The sequence below is a fragment of the Neoarius graeffei genome, chromosome 23, assembly GCF_027579695.1.
Source record: "Neoarius graeffei isolate fNeoGra1 chromosome 23, fNeoGra1.pri, whole genome shotgun sequence".
NCBI classification, from domain to species: Eukaryota; Metazoa; Chordata; class Actinopteri; order Siluriformes; family Ariidae; genus Neoarius; species Neoarius graeffei.
The window spans coordinates 48,541,378-48,564,909 of NC_083591.1; the positions used below are offsets into that span (position 1 = coordinate 48,541,378).

The 23,532-nt window shown below is 40.7% G+C and overlaps 1 long non-coding RNA gene across 1 annotated transcript; it reads left to right on the forward strand.

The window, feature by feature from the left end:
• The first annotated feature begins 13,705 nt into the window (after positions 1–13,705).
• Positions 13,706–21,160, forward strand: LOC132871250 (uncharacterized). The gene is made up of 3 exons (XR_009651280.1): positions 13,706–13,808; positions 19,226–19,363; positions 19,528–21,160. It is a non-coding gene; the product is annotated as an uncharacterized LOC132871250 (long non-coding RNA).
• The last annotated feature ends 2,372 nt before the right edge of the window (positions 21,161–23,532 follow it).

A 23,532-nucleotide genomic window follows, 5' to 3' on the forward strand; every position in this document is an offset into this window, starting at 1 on the left:
AAATACCATTGGCCATGCTGAGCCTAGCTACATTGCTAACAGGAGTAACAGCACGTCTGACTGACTGGGAGGTCGCGCAAAGCTCAGAGAGGTACGGAGCAGCTCGTCTCAATTCAGAGAAGAACATATTTCATTATGGAAGTACGGTGGACTGTTCCTTTAAGTATGAAACCCCTAAATATTTAGAAAACGTAACGTTATTGTAACGTACCATCCCGTTCCGGTTCGTACTTTCTGTACCGGGTTATGGGAGACACCACCAGGGAGTGAATTTCCAGTGACTGTACCTTCAGCTTATGGGAGAGGACTTCATGCACCTCAGCAACTCCGAAGACTGCTGAGTGATCAATCTCCGTGTTCAACTCCTCCGTGAGCGTACTGAATGTTTCTAGAATTTAAAATAAATGTATGAAAGAGAGGTATAATTTACAATGTTTTGATTTGTTGAGCACTTTTCTTGGTCCCTGAAAGTTCTCTCATCTCATTATCTGTAGCCGCTTTATCCTGTTCTACAGGGTCGCAGGCAAGCTGGAGCCTATCCCAGCTGACTACGGGCAAAAGGCGGGGTACACCCTGGACAAGTCGCCAGGTCATCGCAGGGCTGACACATAGACACAGACAACCATTCACACTTACATTCACACCTACGGTCAATTTAGAGTCACCAGTTAACCTAACCTGCATGTCTTTGGACTGTGGGGGAAACCGGAGCACCCGGAGGAAACCCACGGGGAGAACATGCAAACTCCACACAGAAAGGCCCTCGCCGGCCACGGGACTCGAACCCGGACCTTCTTGCTGTGAGGCGACAGCGCTAACCACTACACCACCGTGCTGCCGTCCCTGAAAGTTACATATGTTTATTTCATAATGTATGTCTGTGTTATTATTTTAAAACAGTTGAAAAATTACGAAAACACTCTGATGAGCAGGTGTCCAAGCATTTGATGAGTAGTACATATCTATTTAGGACTTAAATCAACATGAATTAGGGTTAACTTATTACTTAATTACTCAGTTATTTTAGTCAGGTCATGCTGGTCCAAAGAAAAACCCTACAAATTTTAAAACATCAGTCTGACGTGTAGAAACCTGAAGAACCATGTATGTCGTCCTTACCGATTTCTTGGTCAGAAAGTTCCTCGAGCTCGAACTCTGATACTGATGTGAAAGTTGTGTTAAGATCTTTGGTGAAATGATGACCCTTCATTTCCTTTTTTTTTTAAATTAACTTTTCACCAAGAAACGAAGAACTGTTGACCAAGAAACTACGTATGGTTTGCAAGCAAGCAGCAGTGACCCTCAGAATTGCATACAGAAGGACCAGTGTAACAGAAGCACAGTTCACAGAATCTTAGGGGTGTTCAAAGTTCTCTGGTTGCTAAGCAGCCTCAAAAGAATCTGTTTAAGCTATAGAATGTGTGTCTTCATTGAAAATGTTATCAGATGGGTATACCATGTATGGATAGTTCATTAGCCACCTGATCCTGGTCAGGGTCTGGATGGATCCTATTCCAAGAAATGCTGGGCTGGAATACACTGAATGAGATACCAAGCACGCACTCATGGGCAATTCAGCATAACCAATCCACCTCCCACCATGTTTGTTAGAGGTGACAGGAAGCTGGAGGAAACCCATACAAACACAGGGAGAAGATGTAAAACCTGCGCTCAGACATGGTGTACTGTGATGAGATGATACTCCTCATCATCTCCTCCCTTGTCCAGCACTGTTGCCAGGTCATGGTCCATGTAGACCCCACTGAGCCATGTCATATTAATTGGAGCATAGTTTTACACCGGATGCCTTTCCTGCCACAACCCTTCCATTTCTGGTCTTGGGGAAACAACCATTCACATGCACTTATGGACAATTTAGAGTAGCCAGTTAACCTAACTGCATGTTCTTGGACTGTAGAGGAAACTCGTTACAGAGAGGCCACTGGACTCGAACCCAGAACCTGCTTGCTGTGAGGCACCAGTACTTACCACTACACCACCGTGCCATGCTGTGATGGCATTATACTATGACATCAAATTCATCAATGTAATGGAACCAATTTATATTTCATCATTTGGGGGGAAAAAAATGAAAATGTGTAAAGCTAACATAAGGACGTGAAACCCAGCTGTAATTTCGGTCAGGTTATTCTGCCATGTTATTCTTTTTTGTGTGTATTACCCTTTTAAGTGTTATGACAGCCAGCTCCAAGTGGGGATCATGGGGCTCAGATGGTTGTTGCTGCAGCAGTGTTATAAAATGTCACCTACTGAGCTCTATACAAAATCTGGAGAGCTCAGAGCCCATTCCCCGCTGTAGAGACGAGTGAAGCCATCTGGCCGCCATCTTACCACTCGCATCGTGTGTATTCGGCTGATGTGTTAAACCGTCGTACATGATCAAATTTGCCCCAAGAAAAGTATCTCCTGACTTTTTCCCCCCTTCATTACCTTCTCTTATTTTCTCAACTTTACTCCCATTCCTTGCATATCTTTATAGCGCTCCACTGCACTGTTATTGTTGGGTTTTTTCTTTTCCAGTTCAGTCTCTGATCTTTTTTCTTTAACGGCTCTTTTACTACTAGAATTATTTCAGCGGAGATTATTTCAGTTTTTCTCTTATACAGTGCATCTTTCTCTTTCGTACGGTATATTCCTTCTTCCTATCGAGCTATAATACCAACACAAAGGCTTTCTTGATACTTCCCTTCTATTTAGGACCGTTGTTGAAACAGGACTATTTTTTTCATGTTATTTTCCATTTTCACTTCATTCTCACAATCACGTCTTAACAATATTTATTGGTCACATAATTCATTGTCGCAATATTCATGCAGCTTGCGACCAATATGACCAATAAATACTGTTAAGACGTGAAAATGGAAAATAACATAAGAAAATAATCCTGTTTCAACAACGGTCCTAAATAAAAAGGAAGTATTGTACAGACTTTTGTGTTGGTATTCTAATTAATAGATAGGTTGAAAGGAAGGAAGAGAAAGATGCAAAAGAGAAAGATGCACTGTATATGAGAGAAGCTGAAATAATCTCTAAAATAATTATAGTCGTAAAAGAGCCGTTCAAAAAAATGATCAGAGACTGAACTGGAAAAGGAAAAAAACAATAACGGTGCAGTGGAGTGCTATAAAGATATGTAAGGAATGGGGGTAAATTTGAGAAAATAAGGAGGTAATGAAAGCAGGGGGGGAAACGTCAGGAAATACTTTTCTTGAAGCAAATTTGATCGGATATGATGGTTTAACACAAGCCAAATACACACGATGAGAGTGGTAAGATGGCGGCCAGATGGCTAAACAAGCCTGTGAGCTCAGTGGTGTCACCTCATGTTGCCTGATTTATGATGTTTCCTTGCCAGGTGAGTATTTATGTTTAATGTATAATGATGTCTGCATTGTGATAATGTGTTGCATGTAACATGGCTAAGTTTGGCATGCTCACCGCTATTTAGGCTATTCGTTAATTAGCCGCCATGCTTGACAGATTCTACAAATTAGCCTTTTGTTCAAAGTGTTTTGAACTCAAATGTCTAATGCTGACTTGAGTTAAGTTTCTCAAATGTGTTCGTTTACATGGCATGGTTTTTCATTTTACAGAGTAATGTGTTTTTCATGTAATTGGCAGGGATGGTGCTAAGATTTTTTCGTTCTGGATCCCAGGACCCACATGACTGACCAGATTCTCCGTGTGCATGTGACGTCACGTTTATTTTTCCAAACCGGAAGTCTGCCATTTTGGATGATAACAGCAACCAAGATGGCAGTGTTTCACGTGTGAGTGGCTGCAATGCTTCGTGATTTTTCTTTTGATTTCATTGCCTTTGAAGAAAGACGGTGCCTACTTTGTGCATGGGATATAATTGCAGTAATAATGCTGCTCGTGACAAAGAGAAATGGTTCTTCAGAGTTCCCAAAATAATTAAAAACGCCACCAAAATGAATGAACTGTCCAGAGAACGCCATGCACATGCTGTGGTTCAAAAACATGCATCATAAGGACTTAAATGAGGAAAAAGCTAATTACCCCCGCACGTGTGTAGTGACCACTTTAAGAGTTCATTGTTACTTAAAGCTGTGTTTTCTGATGATTAAATTGAACTTTTGAGCTTTAGCGCAAACACATTCCTCCTCATCTTGCAGGAGCACCGGCAAACCTATGCAATGAAACCAATCTAGATCGGGCACCAGCACTCACATTAGGACACGATAAGATCAAGACGAAAACTCATCTTGCAGCATCAAGAAGCAACAGGATAAATGAAAGATCTAAATATATAGTATCTAAATAAAAATATATTGCATCCAAAGCCCACATCCAGATAAAGATTTTAATGTTGCACAGAGCTTTCACGCTAACCTAAAGTAAAGGGAATGTTTTGTTGGCATCCAGTTTAACTGCAGCTCGCCATTTTTCTCGTCTTTCTGGGTTCACCAGGAAGTGGTTAAAAGTTAGACCAGGCTTATATTTCCATGTCTGTTATTACATCCAAAGCACTACAGGTCTCTGGCATTGTTCTTTTAGATGGAACTTCTACAAGTTTGTCTGTAGATGTTTACTCAATTTGGCTTACAATCACTCGTGTGCAAAAACGCAGCTCACCAGGCAACATGGCCGCGTGAACAAATCCACGGTTGCGATGACGCCATGTCATGTGACCTTTTCGTTCTGTTCACTTTTGGTTTTTGTTAAACGTCATCATCTAACAAATTTTGTGTGTAAAAATGCACGATTTCTGTGTTAATGTGATCCCGGAGTTGAACTCCTGTATTACATGTTGAATTTAGAGCAAAGTACTGTTTAATATTGAGATAAAAGTGGGCTCAGATGGTCATAGTTGCAGCAGAGTTGACGTGTGTGCCATTCTCTGCACTCGCTCGCCTCGTGTTGCCTGATTATGTGATGTTTCCTTGCTAGATGGACTGCTGACGTTTCCCTGTGGCCCTTGAGGAGGATAGCTGCTGCCACACCGCCCTTTGGACCATTCTGGTTACTGAAGGCAAACACACCCCTTCACATTTCACACATGGAGCTCTATATATTACACTTGCATGTAATTATACTGAGACCTTACTACTTAGTGTAATTTGATAAAAGGGTAAATTTCCTTTGGTTCAGAATGTTAGTGGTTTGAGTAGGTCCTGCTTATTGGTTACACACACACAGAGTTTCAATATGACGTGAGAGTGTTCCTTGAACAATAACTATTCCGTGTCACTCTGTAGTGTGTGGCGTGACCTTGCTTGCTATCACCCTGCTGCTCATGCTAATGAGACAGAGCTGAACACTGACAGGACATCGTGTGAGCACAACCCGAGCTGGGAGCTTGTCTCTAATCACAAGGTTCATATGTGATGAAAACAGTTTTAAGGTAAATAATCAACAACGAGGTGGTATGAAATGAGTCACTGTTGCACCATGAAGTTGATCATTTTCTTCTAACAGCATGTTCTGAAGTGCTTTATTCCCCTTATAATCTACGACACAGCAATTTTTGCCAATGCAAATGGTTGTTAATGAAAGAATGACACATGCAGAAAAAAAAGGGAGTTCCTATTACGGACATAAATGCAGCTATAAAATCTCTCACAGTAGAACTGATTCTTTAAAGTGCAGTAAAAGGATCACATGAATGAATGGACAAAAGAGTGAATAAGTGAAAGAAAGCATGTGCACAGAAAATAAACACAAAAAGGAAGTCTGTTTCCGTGGCGATCCACAGTGAGGGTTGTTTCAGTCGGAATCCCACACTTACTGCCTCGCTCTCTCCATCTGATACGGGCTGAGACTCAGGGCGATGGTGGAGGGGGGAATAAACCCAGCTCCTGTCCTCTGGAGGCTGCTGTTCCACCACCAACACAACAGCAGGGGGCGTCACAGAGGCACGCACACACAGACAGATGGCCACGCAGCACAGACAGCATGAGAGAGAGACAGATAGAGACAGCAAAAGCATGAGGTGATTTACATCGACATTCATTCAGTCACCTTTACATCACTATCATCAAAACTAGGGTTCTGTGTTGGCTTGGGTCAGGATTCTGAGACCAAAAGAGAAATGTGATCGCATAAAGCAGAAGGGTTATTATGAGCTGTAAGCAGACATCTAGAGTGATGGGTGTGGTGATGAAGGTGGCTACGGTTCAGCTGCTAGAGCTACGGCTGAGCTCACTGGCTTTTAGTTCACTTACAAAGTTGTTGGAGCTCAAGTTGAGCTTGCGTCGATGAGAAGCTGGGGAATACACCCAGTATCTCCCCTCGGCATACTGGTCACACACCCATCCACACCATTGCAAATCAGTGGAAAGCAGAAAGGTGTGGGTTGATTCACAGGAAAGTAGAGGTCAGGAAAACAGAGTAAATAAAAAGTGTGGGACAACGGAAAGAGAGAGATTCAGTGATGATGATGATAAATGTCAGTTAAAGCCTTTAGATTTTTAGCCTTTTTTCCTAAAAGCCCAGGAACATATGGAATCAATTTTGTGCCAAAATGTTCATACAATACTTTTGAAATCTCAAACATAAACAACAAATCAAAATACAAAAAAAACAAAAAAAAAGTCAATTTTTTTAGACTGGCAAACAAATTATTCGTGTAATCGTGCAAAATATCAGTCTATTACTCTTCAGAAACCTTTTATTTTTGTTCCGCGTCTTTCTCAGTTTTGTTTGACGTAATTTATTTTGGTTGCGATTCCAGCTTTCTCGTTTGCGCTCCCTGACTTTTTGCTTGCAGTTTTGGCACAAACTTCACGTGTGGGTGGGCTGTCCAGGAATGCATTCCCATTGGCTAACTTGTGTTTGACTGACAGCTACGCTCAGCCATTCCATACTCGGATTCTGGCGGACTGTTTGACGAGTGACCGATCCATTGACGGTAAACAAGGATCGAGTGGACTTCAGTGGCGACTATGATACTGAATTAATTCAACAAAGTGTAAATTCAATATCATAGTCGCCACTAAAGTCCACTCGATCCTTGTTTACCGCCAATGGATCGGTCACTCGTCAAACAGTCCGCCAGAATCCGAGTAGGGAATGGCTGAGCGGAGCTGTCAGTCAAACACAAGTTAGCCAATGGGAATGCACTCCTGGACAGCCCACCCACACGTCAAGTTTGTGCCAAAACTGCAAGCAAAAAGTCAGGGAGCGCAAACGAGAAAGCTGGAATCGCAACCAAAATAAATTACGTCAAACAAAACTGAGAAAGACGCGGAACAAAAATAAAAGGTTTCTGAAGAGTAATAGACTGATATTTTGCACGATTACATGAATAATTTGTTTGCCAGTCTAAAAAAATTGACTTTTTTTTGTATTTTGATTTGTCGTTTTTGTTTGATATTTCAAAAGTATTGTATGAACATTTTGGCACAAAACTGATTCCATAGGAACAAAAACTGAAACACCAAAAACTGATGAAAGTTAAAGGATGGGAGTTAGCTTGCAGGACAAACAAATAAATGGGGGGAAAAAAAAGAGAAATTAAAAGTGAAAAACAAACCTGTTGACTAGAAGCTGTTCGCTGTTTTGAGGAGGTAAATATACATCACTCATCACCGTTAGCTAGCTAAATTTTTGCTAACAAGAGATGGTGTTAGAAGTACGTTGAACGCAACATTAGTTCCTGTTATAACTTGCGTGAACAGTCGTTCCTTTATCAGCCTCTCTTTATTGTTGTTTTTTTTCTTGAATTAATAAAGCAAAAAAAATGCAGCTCATGTTACGGAGAAACCACAAAGTGCAAATTCCTAAAGACTTTCCCTACACAGGAAAACTTCCTCGCTAACACTGGAGACATTTACCACAAAAACGCTAGCACATGTCTGTGGACAAGACTATTTTGTTTTCATGAGGCAAAAGTCTGGTATGAGGGCGAGTTAATTATAAGCAGATCCTCAATTTTATTTTCGGTCACGGAGACTATATCCCACATCCTTTCCTTTCCATTAAATTAGCTTTTCCGCTAGCTGAGGTGATATCGTCTTTGTCTTTGGTCTGACTGCTGCTTTTCTGCATGTCGCTGCTTTTCTTGGGTCGTCACCTAATCCCTGTTATTCACAAACATTCACCTGGGTTTCTGTTCCAACAGCAAATGGTTAATCATCTGTTTAACAAACATTAATAAAATTGTCTATTTCTTACTTATATATATGGAAAGCATTTCAGATGTGGGCGGCACGGTGGTGTAGTGGTTAGCGCTGTCGCCTCACAGCAAGAAGGTCCTGGGTTCGAGTCCCGGGGCCGGCGAGGGCCTTTCTGTGCGGAGTTTGCATGTTCTCCCCGTGTCCGCGTGGGTTTCCTCCGGGTGCTCCGGTTTCCCCCACAGTCCAAAGACATGCAGGTTAGGTTAACTGGTGACTCTAAATTGAGCGTAGGTGTGAATGTGAGTGTGAATGGTTGTCTGTGTCTATGTGTCAGCCCTGTGATGACCTGGCGACTTGTCCAGGGTGTACCCCGCCTTTCACCCGTAGTCAGCTGGGATAGGCTCCAGCTTGCCTGCGACCCTGTAGAAGGATAAAGCGGCTAGAGATAATGAGATGAGATTTCAGATGTGATAGGGTTAAGGTTAGGAACCATATGCATTTATTTGGGACACTGCAGGTATGATTTTAACTTTTGAGTTTTATATTGGTAAGCGTATATAAGATTGTATAATCAGACAATCATGTGGCAGCGCAGCGTATATAGTCAGGAGACAGTTATTGTTCAAATGAAACCTCAAAATGGGGAAAAATTTGTATTGCTGTGGCATGGTTTTTTTGCGTGTGCCAGTTTTACAGCTAGAAACACCTTGTTGATTGACGAGAGGTCAGAGGAGAATAGCTAGACTGATTCAAGCTGATGAGAAGGCTATGGTAAGCCAAATAACCACTCATTACAACTGTGGTGGGGGGGGGGGGAAGCATCTGGGCTGTTTCGCAATCAGGGTAAACTTTTCAGGTCCTCAATAGAATAGTTCAAAAATCAAACGTCAGTTTTTTTTGTTTTTCTCTGCTGCTGAAAATAACCTTTTGAAATGGAAATGAACTGCGCAGAGTTTCAGAGCTACAGTGTCGTATACTGGGCGTGTTTATTTGTGGTGAGAAGACAGCAGGGTATAGTGTATTTCTAAAACTGACCACCTTTCTTATCGTCCACAAGAATAATAATAAGAATTATTTTTTTCGCGGTGCGGTTTCCATCAAATCCTGAGCTCTGATTGGCTGGCGAGCGGGTCCGTATCCTATGGTACGGACCCCGGTTACGGACCTCTGGCGACTCGCTCGTTCACAACAACAAAAAACATAGTAGCAATTTTTGTCAACATTTATATATTTTTTTTAAATAAGATTTATTCACAAGATTATCAAAAATCTTATAAATTTTTGCCAGCATTTCTCAGGAAAATAGCATTAATTTTACATCATGGATAGCGATAACGACAGTGTTCACAGCGAAAGCGAGTTTTACAACCCCGATTCCAAAAAAGTTGGGACAAAGTACAAATTGTAAATAAAAACGGAATACAATGATGTGGAAGTTTCAAAATTCCATATTTTATTCAGAATAGAACATAGATGACATATCAAATGTTTAAACTGAGAAAATGTATCATTTAAAGGGAAAAATTAGGTGATTTTAAATTTCATGACAACAACACATCTCAAAAAAGTTGGGACAAGGCCATGTTTACCACTGTGAGACATCCCCTTTTCTCTTTACAACAGTCTGTAAACGTCTGGGGACTGAGGAGACAAGTTGCTCAAGTTTAGGGATAGGAATGTTAACCCATTCTTGTCTAATGTAGGATTCTAGTTGCTCAACTGTCTTAGGTCTTTTTTGTCGTATCTTCCGTTTTATGATGTGCCAAATGTTTTCTATGGGTGAAAGATCTGGAATGCAGGCTGGCCAGTTCAGTACCCGGACCCTTCTTCTACGCAGCCATGATGCTGTAATTGATGCAGTATGTGGTTTGGCATTGTCATGTTGGAAAATGCAAGGTCTTCCCTGAAAGAGACGTCGTCTGGATGGGAGCATATGTTGCTCTAGAACCTGGATATACCTTTCAGCATTGATGGCGTCTTTCCAGATGTGTAAGCTGCCCATGCCACATGCACTAATGCAACCCCATACCATCAGAGATGCAGGCTTCTGAACTGAGCGCTGATAACGACTTGGGTCGTCTTTCTCCTCTTTAGTCCAAATGACACGGCGTCCCTGATTTCCATAAAGAACTTCAAATTTTGATTCATCTGACCACAGAACAGTTTTCCACTTTGCCACAGTCCATTTTAAATGAGCCTTGGCCCAGAGAAGACGTCTGCGCTTCTGGATCATGTTTAGATACGGCTTCTTCTTTGAACTATCGAATTTTAGCTGGCAACGGCGGATGGCACGGTGAATTGTGTTCACAGATAATGTTCTCTGGAAATATTCCTGAGCCCATTTTGTGATTTCCAATACAGAAGCATGCCTGTATATGATGCAGTGCCGTCTAAGGGCCTGAAGATCACGGGCACCCAGTATGGTTTTCTGGCCTTGACCCTTACACACAGAGATTCTTCCAGATTCTCTGAATCTTTTGATGATATTATGCACTGTACATGATGATGTGTTCAAACTCTTTGCAATTTTACACTGTCGAACTCCTTTCTGATATTGCTCCACTATTTGTCGGTGCAGAATTAGGGGGATTGGTGATCCTCTTCCCATCTTTACTTCTGAGAGCCGCTGCCACTCCAAGATGCTCTTTTTATACCCAGTCATGTTAATGACCTATTGCCAATTGACCTAATGAGTTGCAATTTGGTTCTCCAGCTGTTCCTTTTTTGTACCTTTAACTTTTCCAGCCTCTTATTGCCCCTGTCCCAACTTTTTTGAGATGTGTTGCTGTCATGAAATTTCAAATGAGCTAATATTTGGCATGAAATTTCAAAATGTCTCATTTTCGACATTTGATGTGTTGTCTATGTTCTATTGTGAATACAATATCAGTTTTTGAGATTTGTAAATTATTGCATTCCATTTTTGTTTACAATTTGTACTTTGTCCCAACTTTTTTGGAATCGGGGTTGTACTACCCTGAGGAAGAAGAAATAAAATAAAACTTTTCAGGAGAAAGCTAAAAACCTCTAACTTGCTAATGCCAAGCAAAAACATGGCTGAATCCTGAATGACTCAATTTTGTATAAATAGGGGACTACATAGGTGGCAAAATGTAGTTTTTTTTTCCTGCCATGGAAGTGCACTTGTATACCGAGGAAGAAGCAATTTGCGTTACAGCCGTGAATGAGGATTCAAAATGGCGGCTCGGCTCGGTTTTCCCTTTCGGGCGCTCTCGTTTTCTGTTAGAATTTGGTAAGAAAAAAATAAATATATTATTTACCAGCTTAAGGTCGGTCCGTATAGTGAAATACCGTGACCTCGGCCTTGAATACTGACCTCGGCCCAAAGGGTCTCGGTCAGTACTTTCAAGAGCTCGGTCACGGTATTTCACGATACAGACCTCCCTGCTGGTAAATAATATATATGAATGCCTTTATTGTCACTGCACAAATGTAAAATGAAATTTAGTTCATCATAGGAGAGCAAAGCCGCTATGTACATGCGCACCGCCACTCTTGGGCACTTCTGCCTAATGCCGTCCCACGTTAGCCTAACTGCATGTTTTTGAACTGTGGGGGAAACCAGATCACCCAGAGGAAACCCATGCAGACATGGGGAGAACATGCAAACTCCGCACTGAAGGGCTGAAAAGTGAAAAACTGTTGGAATGGATGTGATTTTCAGTACAAAATTTGAAGTTCTGTGCAGTGATGTTTGTACATGGTGGTGACTGTAGTAACAACTGAAGCGGTGACCACAATCCTTGTAGTTTTCCAGAGAGGACACTTTTTGAGGACTCGCATTCCAACCACATGTGAAGCTCTGCTGCAGATGTGTCTCGCATCTGGTTCAAGTTCTGTTTTTTTTACTGTGCAACAACAGAGTCTTCTGCTTCAAAAGTGACAAACAGTTTCTTCAAGAATCATTTACAACCTCATCATATGGTGAGCGATTTCCAGAGAGGACATTTTTAACAGACAGAGGCGCTTAGTTTACAAAAAATATTTACTTTCCAGGTGGCACGGTGGTGTAGTGGTTAGCACTGTCGCCTCACAGCAAGAAGGTTCTGGATTCAAGCCCAGTGGCCAACAGGGGCCTTTCTGTGTGGAATTTGCATGTTCTTCCTGTATCCGCGTGGGTTTCCTCCGGGTGCTCCGGTTTCCCCCACAGTCCAAAGACATGCAGGTTAGGCTAACTGGTGGCTCTAAATTGACCGTAGGTGTGAATGGTTGTTTGTCTCTATGTGTCAGCCCTGTGATGATCTGGCGACTTGTCTAGGGTGTACCCCGCCTCTCGCCCATAGTCAGCTGGGAGGGGCTCCAGCTTGCCCGTGACCCTATACAGGATAAGCGGCTACAGATAATGGATGGATGTAACTTCCCAGAGTAAAACCTAGTTAGTGCTAAAAATGCAATTCTGACTTTAACCTATAAAATCTAAGTGTAATAATTAAAGTAGAATTAAATAAAATGACTACAAGGTCAAAAATGAGATGCATTTGACTCTTACAGACATATTTATAAGAACGTATAAGAGACATTAGCGCTGTAGGTGTGTCCCTGTAAAATAAGGTCTAAGAAACTCCTGTGTGTGTGTATACTGGACCTAGTTGTACACTACCGTTCAAAAGTTTGGGGTCACCCAGACAATTTTGTGTTTTCCATGAAAAGTCACACTTTTATTTACCACCATAAGTTGTAAAATGAATCGAAAATATAGTCAAGACATTTTTCTGGCCATTTTGAGCATTTAATCGACCCCACAAATGTGATGCCCCAGAAACTCAATCTGCTCAAAGGAAGGTCAGTTTTATAGCTTCTCTAAAGAGCTAAACTGTTTTCAGCTGTGCTAACATGATTGTACAAGGGTTTTCTAATCATCCATTAGCCTTCTGAGGCAATGAGCAAACACATTGTACCATTAGAACACTGGAGTGAGAGTTGCTGGAAATGGGCCTCTATACACCTATGGAGATATTGCACCAAAAACCAGACATTTGCAGCTAGAATAGTCATTTACCACATTAGCAATGTATAGAGTGGATTTCTGATTAGTTTAAAGTGATCTTCATTGAAAAGAACAGTGCTTTTTCTTTCAAAAATAAGGACATTTCAGTGACCCCAAACTTTTGAACGGTAGTGTAGGAGTTGGTTAATTGGTGTTACTCATGAAAACTGGACTGTTGAAGATTGGAAAAAAATATCACCTGATCTTTTTTGATCTTCAACTATACAGTTTTAAATAAATAATGCTAAATAAGATTCCTCACAGAAAACTTCATCTTTATTTACGATATTGATAGTTTCTATAATATGTACAGTATATTCTCACTGAGAAGCCTGTGATGTCACAGTTCATGCAAATCATTTTAACTGAAAACTGACACTATCAAGGATAAAATATAGTATTTTAGTAATAACAGTTGTGTGTTTTTATGAATTTGATTCCTCTGCAGTGCCATTATGCCTTTAGAGGGCACAAAGGTTTACTGGGCGAGTTTTTGCTGAAGAAAAACAGAGATGAAATTTCAGAGAGGAGGCCAAGCGGTTGGAGTCATCAGAGGCACTGCAGCAGGCCAAGAGGAAACATGTGAGCCGACACCCCTGACCTCACAGCTTCCTGCTTCCTGGCGACAGCAGGAAGTGGGGACTAATTGCTGAGCAAGCCTCCCCATTCCTGCCTGAAAAAATAGTGTGTGGTGAGACTGGGTAAGAACTATAAACAGGTTATGTAACAGAGATGCGTGTGTGCGTACAAAGTGAACTGTAGCAAAGAGGATAGTATTTCACTAACATGTAAACTCGAATATCATCTGAGGAATTTTTCACCAAGAACTATAGTTTTGATGTGTGAATGATTTTATATTTTCACTATTTCCTTTCTTATTTAACTCAGTGGTATGGTATTTGAATTCCACCATCTTTTGTGTGTGTGTGTGTGTGGGGGGGGGTCTTTACTAGAAAAGTATTGAATCAGAATCAGTGACATTCGAGCTGTTGAAGTCTCTAGGGTCCTTATCAGAAATGTTTAAAGATGTGGGTAGAGTGAACTTCCTTTTTGAACATACAGATGTGATATTTTTATGTAGCATGACTGCATGCATTACTATTTCTTGTGAAATGCTGCTAAGGAGATGTGCTGCTGATCTGAACGTTTCCTGTCATAACAAATCTTTCTCCTTCCTGATCTCATTTAAGCTGTACTTCAGAAGTTAGCTAAAAGACTTGTTTATAGCTGTTATAATAATTGAGTATATTATTATGAGTGAATTTCTCTCTTTTTATTCCATATTGTAATTTATTCTACATACAGGACACTTTTTCAGTGGAATAAAAACATGTATTCTATTCCCTTCTAGCAGGTTTCATTCATTTGGTTTGATAACATGCATTATTTTTTTTCGCAGTCCGGTTTCCATCAGATCCTGCGCTCTGATTGGCTGGTGAGCGGGTCCGTATCCTACGGTACAGACCCCGGTTACGGACCTCTGGCGACTCGCTCGTTCACAACAACAAAAAGCATAGTAGCATTTTTTTGTCAACTTTTATCTTTTTTTATGAGATTTATTTATAAGATTATCAAAAATCTTATAAATTTTTGCCAGCATTTCTCATGAGAATAGCATTAATTTTACGGCATGGATAGCGATAATGACAGTGTTCACACCGAAAGCGAGTTTTACTACCCTGAGGAAGAAGAAATAAAATAAAACATTTCAGGAGAAAGCTAAAAACTGTTGCTAACGCCGAGCAAAAACATGACTGAATCCTGAATGACTCCTATTTGTATAAATATGGGACTACATAGGTGGCAAAATGTAGTTTTTTTCCTGCCATGGAAGTGCACTTGTATACCGAGGAGAAAGCAATTTGCATTACAGCCGTGAATGAGGATTCAAAATGGCGGCTCGGCTCGGTTTTCCCTTTCGGGCGCTCTCGTTTTCTGTTAGAATTTGGTAAAGAAAAAATGTATATATTATTTACCAGCTTAAGGTCGGTCCGTATGGTGAAATACCGTCACCTCGGCCTTGAATACTGACCTCAGCCCAGAGGGCCTTGCTCAGTACTTTCAAGACCTCGGTCACGGTATTTCACAATACAGACCTCCCAGCTGGTAAATAACACATTGTTAGCATATTGCTTATCCCATGTGTATTACATCACTCTACCCAGTGCAGATTGAGCGTTGAATATGGTTTACGATATTGCATGGTTGTCAAGACAACATGACGTCACACGTCGGAGACGTAAAACTTCTGTGCTAGCAAGTGACTGTGACAATTTGTAAACAAACATGGCCGCCAGGGTTGCTTCATTAAATACAGAAGATTTTGAGAGAATTTTGAAACAGATTCATCAAACACCTGAAAGGAATGTGTATGTGTAATAATAATTATTAATATTGGCTGGCTTTTTTTCGTGGTTTATCAGATGTATTCCATTCAGCTAGCATGATATTGAACTCTTCTTCGACTCATTTAATATCATGCTAGATGAATTAAATATACAGTGGGGCAAAAAAGTATTTAGTCAGTCACCAATTGTGCAAGTTCTCCCACTTAAAAAGATGAGAGAGGCCTGTAATTTTCATCATAGGTACACTTCAACTATGAGAGACAGAATGAGAAAAAAAAATCCAGAAAATCACATTGTCTGATTTTTAAAGAATTTATTTGCAAATTATGGTGGAAAATAAGTATTTGGTCAATAACAAAAGTTCATCTCAATACTTTGTTATATACCCTTTGTTGGCAATGACAGAGGTCAAACGTTTTCTGTAAGTCTTCACAAGGTTTTCACACACTGTTGCTGGTATTTTGGCCCATTCCTCCATGCAGATCTCCTCTAGAGCAGTGATGTTTTGGGGCTGTCGCTGGGCAACACGGACTTTCAACTCCCTCCAAAGTTTTTCTATGGGGTTGAGATCTGGAGACTGGCTAGGCCGCTCCAGGACCTTGAAATGCTTCTTACGAAGCCACTCCTTCGTTGCCCGGGCGGTGTGTTTGGGATCATTGTCATGCTGAAAGACCCAGCCACGTTTCATCTTCAATGCCCTTGCTGATGGAAGGTGGTTTTCACTCAAAATCTCACGATACATGGCCCCATTCATTCTTTCCTTTACACGGATCAGTCGTCCTGGTCCCTTTGCAGAAAAACAGCCCCAAAGCATGATGTTTCCACCCCCATGCTTCACAGTAGGTATGGTGTTCTTTGGATGCAACTCAGCATTCTTTCTCCTCCAAACACGACAAGTTGAGTTTTTACCAAAAAGTTCTATTTTGGTTTCATCTGACCATATGACATTCTCCCAGTCCTCTTCTGGATCATCCAAATGCTCTCTAGCAAACTTCAGATGGGCCTGGACATGTACTGGCTTAAGCAGGGGGACACGTCTGGCACTGCAGGATTTGAGTCCCTGGCGGCGTAGTGTGTTACTGATGGTAGCCTTTGTTACTTTGGTCCCAGCTCTCTGCAGGTCATTCACTAGGTCCCCCCGTGTGGTTCTGGGATTTTTGCTCACCGTTCTTGTGATCATTTTGACCCCACGGGGTGAGATCTTGCGTGGAGCCCCAGATTGAGGGAGATTATCAGTGGTCTTGTATGTCTTCCATTTTCTAATAATTGCTCCCACAGTTGATTTCTTCACACCAAGCTGCTTACCTATTGCAGATTCAGTCTTCCCAGCCTGATGCAGGTCTACAATTTTGTTTCTGGTGTCCTTTGACAGCTCTTTGGTCTTGGCCATAGTGGAGTTTGGAGTGTGACTGTTTGAGGTTGTGGACAGGTGTCTTTTATACTGATAACGAGTTCAGAAAGGTGCCATTAATACAGGTAACAAGTGGAGGACAGAGGAGCCTCTTAAAGAAGTTGTTACAGGTCTGTGAGAGCCAGAAATCTTGCTTGTTTGTAGGTGACCAAATACTTATTTTACCGAGGAATTTACCAATTAATTCATTAAAAATCCTACAATGTGATTTCCTGGATTCTTTCCCCCCATTCTGTCTCTCATAGCTGAAGTGTACCTATGATGAAAATTACAGGCCTCTCTCATCTTTTGTGGGAGAACTTGCACAATTGGTGGCTGACTAAATACTTTTTTGCCCCACTGTATCTTGTATACCACGAAAAAAAGCCAATATTATTTAATTATTCCACGGCACTGCTGCATTCTTGATTCTAACTGGTCAGAAGGTGTTTAATAATTTTTCTATAGCAGCAGCTTTGACAGGATTTCCTGGTTCAAGGCGAATCACATGTTTATAGTAATGCAGTCATTCTTATAAATTATTGCTTCGTTGGTAAATTGTACATAAGCTAATATGGGTATAAAGAACAGTGACGTTTTCTACAAGGAGACCTTCATTTAGCATTTATGCAAGGAGTCACTAGTGTCACCATTTTGTAAGAGATCTAAAGCTGTAACTTCACATTTTCTGACATGGGAACATCTTTGAATGGTTGGTTTTGCAAGTTCTTGGTAACATGACAAGCTAGATTGTTTTGTCTTATTAATTTAAAGAGTAAAAACGAGAGGCTGGTGAAGGAGCTGATGTTTATAGCTGCTGTAATATAAGTGGCACCTGGAACGTATTTGTTTCACGGATTTTTCTACAATATTAAATATAAATGGAGAAATGTGCAAGTTCACTCTTTAATTAATAAAAATCAACTCCACGCTGAGCCACATCACAGCATCGTTAGATATTTTCCGATAACACCATGCCCTGTTGTGTTTTATTCCTTGCATAATATTTTCTCCTTATAAAGGTACGAGTTAACTAAAACTGTAGTATTTGTGTAAGTATTCATGTAGATGAAACTGATTGTGACGTATCATGATTATGATGTGTATATATTATGTTTAAATAATATTAGCTGGCGTTGAGTGGTCTGTCAGATGCATTCCATTCAGCTAGCATGATATTGAACGAGTCGAAAATGAGTAGCTGAATGGAATATATCCGATATACCACGAAAAGCCAGCCAATATTATTAAACATACACATTCTCTTTCAAAATTGTCTCAAAATCTTCTATATTTAACGAAGCAAACCTGGCAGCCATGTTTGTTTACAAATTGTCAGTCACTCGCTAGCATGGAAGTTTTACGTGTAATGCGTATCTTATGGCATTTTCAGTTTACTGCGGGTGCCACCAGCGAATAAAAAGATGGTTCTGTGCATAAGCAGCAGAAAACTTTCTCATTGGATATTCGCATCAGGTCTGACGTGTGATGTCATGTTGTCTTGACAGCCATGCAATATCGTAAACCATATTCAACGTTCGTTCTCCATTGGGTAGAGTGGCGTAATACACGTAGGATGAGCAATATGCTAACAATATTGCATGCGATCAAACCAAATGGATGAAACCCACTAGAAGTGGATAGAGTACATGCTTTTATTCCATTGAAAAAATGTCAAAATGGCGAACCGGTTCAAAATTTAAATTCTTTTGATTAAATTTTTTGTTTTTTGGTGGATGTCAACCATGTATGTAAAATTAGATGTCAGAATTTCACCATATGAAAGGTTTTCCCAGACTGTGGCCACCACACCCCTGATGAACACTAGAGGGCGCTAAGCCCATGTGCATAGAAATAACTACACTATTGCACAGTTTTTTTTGGGGGGGGGGGGGGGGGTCTCCACACACACTATTGCACGCTTTTTGCACACACTCTACCTCCCTGTTGAGATTTCTTTGAGATGAAGATGAAATATGAGAGTGATAATCTGGCCATCAGAGCCTCCCTGATTTCTCTCTGATAAAGTCACAGGCCTCTTTTGGTAAACCAAAACTCTTGTGTCCTACCTAACTGTAAATATGTCCATCATACTGAAAATACCAAACTATAATCTAGATTAGTATGTTGTGTTTGCTTGTAGTTATGGCTGTTTATCAGCAGCTTATTCACGAAGACCGATATCGCAGTTTCTGATCGATTGTGAGACCTGATTCTCTGACTAAAGACTCTATCATGTGAACGTGATATTATTCCCAAAATCTTAGAGATGAGATGCTCGTTGGTGTTGTAACCGAATATTCTCACATCATCATGGTTCTCTGTCTTTCAGCATAACTGTAATGTTATATTAAAATGTTTTAAATTTTTTATTTGCCAGCCTAACAGAGCAGGGAAGTCTCAAGAGGAATACTGTTTTTAATAACAGTCTCATTATAATCTCCTCCTTTGGTGTCTCTTGCCTGAGGCAATAATACAAGGAGAGCTGGAAGTTCATAAAGACTGCTGCTCGGAATCTGTAAGTAATCATTCGTGTTGGCTTTATAGGTCCGATCAACTTCTTGTTTTCTGTGTATTTGGCCTTCCAGTCCTGTGACCTTCCTGTTAGTCAAATCACATGACATCTAGATGAGTTTTTGTTGTTTAGTTTGTGTTTTCACTCTCTTCTCACCCTCTATGTAGATATACAAATGGACAAACTATTGAACATCATGGACGATGCCAGTCACCCTCTGCACACCGTCATCAGCAACCAGAGGAGACTGGTCAGTGACAGAATGCTCCTTCCCAAGTGCAGGACTAACAGACTTGAAAACTCCTTTGTCCCTCACGCCATCAGGCTGTACAACTCCTCTCTGGGGGGGAGGAGGGGTAACAGGAGGACAGAGGATGGGAAGGAGCAGTAGTCTAGCCTAACAATAAGCAATACCGGACAATGTGCAATATTAAAGTGCTGATGACACGAACATGACTCTATGCAATTTCTTAAATAAACTATACAACATGGCAAACATGTTAGATTTCTGTTATAATTACGTGAAAAGAAGCTGTTGTTACGCGAATATCCAACTTTTAATTGCACAGCGCAAGAAAACTGGGTCCGTGGCTCGCGGCCATATTGTGATGTCAGCGGAAGAACACGCTGCGGTTCACTGGCTGTTCTACTCAATGGAAATGGCGCATGAAAACGCCGGTGAACTCTCTAGTGCTAGCTCTTCAACAACCAAATACTGGTACTTTAAGCAGTGATCATGATGGCATGATTTTATCTGATTTTAAATAAATGAGATTGATAATAATGTGAATGTTCACAACTAGTACATTCAAACTCTGCAGCTTCTGATTCAGCAGCTGCGTCATACTCCGCAAAAACATCAGCAAGAACCTACAATATAAATGGAAATGCAATACACTAAGCTCAAATGACTTTTGGAAAGTATAATTTCTAAATTTTTTCTACATATTCTTGAAGTCGGTCATCGGGGTACTTGCTACTGTTCCCTAACAACGCATGGCAAAGGGTAAAGTGTAGTGTTGCTACGAGTACTTGCTAAAGCCTCCGGTGGAAGATCCTCGATGTGCTGATAAGACATACAGTTCTATATAACACACAAGTGTCACGATAATCACAAAACAGATGCAAATTGTTAAAATACTTAATTTTTAAGCAGTCATGTATTGATCTCTTCCGAATAGAATCTATGATAGCCTACCCTCTTTACCCTTTGCCTCTCGTTGCTAGGCGGCAGTTACATGAAAGCCGCAAGCTTTCACAAGCAAATACATGACTGATATCACGCCGACTTTATGATTACATTTATGATTATCATGAATGTGTACTCTATGATGTGTACTCTGAGCGCTCTGGAGTGAGTCACTTCCAAGATGGCCACGCAGACCGCATGGTTACTATTTTTAGCATCATGTCAGAGCACTCTATAGCTCTACGTACCTTTATCTTATGTCGTTTCTCAACACATGTTCTGACAGGAGGACTGTCTTTGGAGGAGTCGCCTTGTCCCAGGCGACTGCTGGATCCGGCATAGCTACTAGTAGACCCCCTCCGGAATACTGTAGGCACTGCTGATGGTAGCAGCACACGTTTGTGCTGAACTGAACACCCAAGAGATTCTTTTAAGCTGGGAAGGGTGTCAAAACAATCCAAATCGAAGTGTTCAGAGCACAGGACGGATGTTGGTGAGGGCTCCCACTTGTCACGAGTGCGCCTGACTTGCTTCACCCGCTTCGCATGCAGCTCGGGATCTCTGGGAAACTTGAATAAACTTACCCCATCCTTGTGGGTTTTGGAGCAAAAGCCGGCAACACAATGCGAAGGCATAATAACTATATATATATATATATATATATATATATATATATATATATATATATATATATATATATAAAAATAATGTCTAATAATGTCTAATAAAAATACTAATAATGATAAACTGAACACCTGCCGCATCAACAAACTGGTAAGTTAGGAGGAACGTTCTTTCGCTGACGTCATATAGCTCCTCCTCTTTCGTCTCCTGGGTGCTGCAGCCCCGTCAAATTTGCCCAAATAGCTGCGTTTTTTATCATAACTTGTAAAATAGGCGCCTTCGTGAATTAATATATGGATCATCGGGAATTACTTTTTATGTTATAAAACATCGCCAAAGATGTCAAAAACGTGTCATCAGCACTTTAAGTGCAATATCTTTCCTGCTCCCCCCCCCACACACACACACTTACCCTAACCCCACTTCCCCCCCTCCACCTTCCTCTCTTCCCCATATCTTATTCTTTTATATTTGTATATGTAAATACTTTATTTATTTTAATTTATCTAGAAGTTGTCTCTATTTCTTTTCTCTGTTTATCTGTAATGATGCTGCTGGAATCTTAATTTTCCTGAGGGAACCCTCCCAAAGGGATCAGTAAAGTTTAATCTAATCTAATCTACAGCAGGCTTGTTCACCCCATTCTCCAAGCCACAGCCAGAAGACTCCAGTTCTCATTGAAAATCTTGGACGTTAACGATATTATGGGTTACGGATAACAGGCTGCTAGGAGATGGGGAAAGAATTTATCAGATATCTCTTATCAGATGCCAGCAATGTAATTGTTAGGTGCTTCCCTTTTTAACTTGGTGTACTTCTCTGTCTTGTTGGACAATTACTAAAACCCGTGACATGGACCGGGACGTGACATATTATTGCTCATGGTCAGTGACCTCCCTGTCCCGTCACGGACCGGAATAATTGTCACAGACGTTGAACTCTCGTCACGTACCGTCCTGGGGGATCTTACTTTAGCTGTCCTGTCACATGTCATGGTATAGTTTGGATAACATCCTCTAGTTAGTTAAGAATAATCAAAAGAAAGAAATAACAAACAAATTAGTGTGTATGTGTTAATATTTCTTCTTTGGTTTTCCATGTTTGCCTTGACATTTGATACATTTTAAATTCTTTACTTTATTAATTTCATCCTGGGTTTTATGCCCCAGTCCTTCACAAGATGGGTGATGCCACTGTTTACATTTAGTACAACTGAAATACAAATCACTATACTCTGGCATATTGCAGGAACAGTATAACAACTCCATTGTTGAGCCATATTGCTTTTGGGATCCTATTAATATCTGGGAGTTGTCAAAGAATGGAAATTTAACTAACTTTTTTTTTTTCTTTGAAACATTTTATTAGATGTTTCTTCATAACTGCTTTGTCTTACATTAATGTTGATGGGCATATGCCATTGCAAATGGAAAAGGCATTAGCAAAGAGCCCACAAGCCCATTACCCTGAATGTCACATGATACTGTATATAATTAATGATCAACAGTTTGGTCTTGGGTGACACAACTTTTACAGATTGCTTTGATCACTTTAAAGCACAAGTAAGACCCCCCTGCACTGTCAAAGACATTAACTGTACCATCTTCACAGTCGACAGTTGAGAAAGTAATCCAGTGGTTTCTGCGACCTTCCAAATCCGTATTTATGATCTGGACCATAGGCCCAGATACTGGTGGTGCTTTAATTGCACTAACCTCTGTGCAAGAATACAGTTCCCTGCATAGATGGGAACTGGCGTTTCATTGTCGTCATTTATGACGTCATGTCACGCCACATCCCGTTTCATTATCCCGGCATTACAATGGCAGGATGAGTCCTAGGTTACATGAGAGGAAGAAATGACAAGTCAACACAAGAATTTTTCAACAAATTATTTATTAATTAACAAATTATATCCCATCACGGACAATAAGGTAGACGTCCCGTCTCCTGTGTCCCGTCCCATATTGCAGGGCGGTCACTGCCCGAATGATGTTACATTCCGTGTCACGGGTTTTAGCAGCAACCATGTTGCTGCTGTTATCGAAAATTCCTTTTGCACCCTGGACAAATCAAACCAAAAAGATTCCACATACTTGTTTATTCATCGGCAAAGTAACTGGACCTATGATTTAACCTTGAAGAACTTTTGCCAATTATCCAAGCTGTGCAAAACTGCGATGGCATGTTGGGGCCAAAAAAATCTTGGGGGGGGGGATTAAAATCATTAATTTGTGAGAGAGAGAAAATTGGAAAAATAGTGTGTGTGGGAGGGGGTTTCCCAACTTTATTCTGTTTTTAAATTTATTTATTTTTTGCTGACTTTAATCTTAGAAATTCTGATTTTTTTTTTTTTGGA